This window comes from Mandrillus leucophaeus, unplaced genomic scaffold, assembly GCF_000951045.1.
Source record: "Mandrillus leucophaeus isolate KB7577 unplaced genomic scaffold, Mleu.le_1.0 Scaffold688, whole genome shotgun sequence".
In the NCBI taxonomy this organism is placed as follows: domain Eukaryota; kingdom Metazoa; phylum Chordata; class Mammalia; order Primates; family Cercopithecidae; genus Mandrillus; species Mandrillus leucophaeus.
Window position 1 is genome coordinate 858,565 of NW_012107452.1, and position 1,929 is coordinate 860,493.

Here is a 1,929-nt window from a genome sequence, read left to right on the forward strand (position 1 = left end):
GTCACTTTCAGGTACACCAGTCAAACATACATTTGGTCTTTTCACATAGTCCCATATTTCTTGGAGGCTTTGTTTGTTTCTTTTCACTCTTTTTTCTCTAATCTTGTCTTCTCGCTTTATTTAATTAATTTGATCTTCAATCACTGATATCCTTTCTCCTGCTTGATTGATTCGGCTTTTAAAGCTTGTGTATGCTTCACAAAGTTCTCATACTGTGGTTTTCAGCTCCATCAGATCATTTAAGGTCTTCTCTACACTGCTTATTCTAGTTAGCCATTCATCTATCCTTTTTTCAAGGTTTTTAGCTTCCTTGCAATGGGCTCAAACATCCTCCTTTAGCTCAGAGAAGTTTGTTATTACTGCCCTTCTGAAGCCTACTTCTGTCAACTTGTCAAACTCATTCTCCGTCCAGTTTTCTTCCCTTGCTGGTGGGGAGTTGTGTTCCTTTGGAAGGGAAGAGGCATTTTTGGTTTTTGGAATTTTCAGCCTTTCTGCCCTGGTTTCTCCCCATCTTTGTGGTTTTATCCACCTTTGGTCTTTGATGTTGGTGACCAACAGGTGGGGTTTTGGTGTGGATGTCCTTTTTGTTGATGTTAATGCTGTTCCTTTCTGTGTGTTAGTTTTCCTTCTTATAGACAGGCCCCTCAGCTGCAGGTCTGTTCAAGTTTGCTGGAGGTCCACTCCAGATGCTGTTTTCCTGGGTATCACCAGCGGAGGCTGCAGAACAGCAAATACTGCTGCCTGATACTTCCTCTGGAAGCTTCGTCCCAGAGGGCCACCCACCTCTGTGAGGTGTCTGTCAGCCCCTACTGGGAAGTGTCTCCCAGTCAGGCTATACCAGGGTCAGGGACACACTTGAGGAGGCAGTCTTTCCGTTATCAGAGCTCAAACAGCATGCTGGGCCTCTTCATAGCTGTCAGGCAGGGACGTTTAAGTCTACAGAAGCTGCCTGCTGCCTTTTGTTCAGATATGCCCTGCCCCCAGAGATGGAATCTGGAGAGGCCGTAGGCCTCGCTGAGCTGCAGTGGGCTCCACCCAGTTCAAGCTTCCCTGCCATTTTGTTTACACTGTGAGCATAGAATCGCCTACTCAAGCCTCAGTAATGGCAGACACCCCTCCCCCGGTCAAGCTCCAGCTTCCCAGGTCGATCTTAGACTGCTGCACTAGCAGCGAGCAAAGCTCTGTGGGCGTGGGACTCACCAAGCTAGACACAGAAGGGAATCTCCTGGTCTGCCAGTTGCAAAGACCATAGAAAAAGTGCAGTATTTAGGCAGGAGTGTACTGTTCCTCCAGGTACAGTCATGGCTTCCCTTGGCTAGTAGAGGGCAATCCCCCGACCCCTTGCACCTCCCAGGTGAGGCAACACCCCACCCTGCTTTCGGTCACCCTCCATGGGCTGCACCCACTGTCCAAACAGTCCCAATGAGATGAACCTAGTACCTGTTGCGAGAAGTCAGGGACCCTGAATGGAGGGACCAGCTGGAGCCACAGCAGAGGAACATAAATTGTGAAGATTTCATTTGAATATGGACATATATCAGTTCCTAAATAATACTTTTATAATTACTTACACCTGTTTTTACTTCAATCTCTGAACATAAATTGTGAAGATTTCATTTTAATATGGACATTTATCAATTCCCAAATAATACTTTTATAATTTCTTATACCTGTCTTTACTTTAATCTCTTAATCCTGTTATCTTCATAAGCCAAGAATGTATGTCACCTCAGGACCATTATTGTGTTAACTGTACAAATTGATTGTAAAACCTGTGTTTGAACAATATGAAATCAGTGCACCTTGAAAAAGAACAGAATAACAGCGATTTTAGGGAACAAGAGAAGACAACCAGAAGGTCTGACTGCCTGTGGGATCGGGCAGAATATAAGCATATTTTTCTTCTTGCAGAGAACCTATGAATGGATG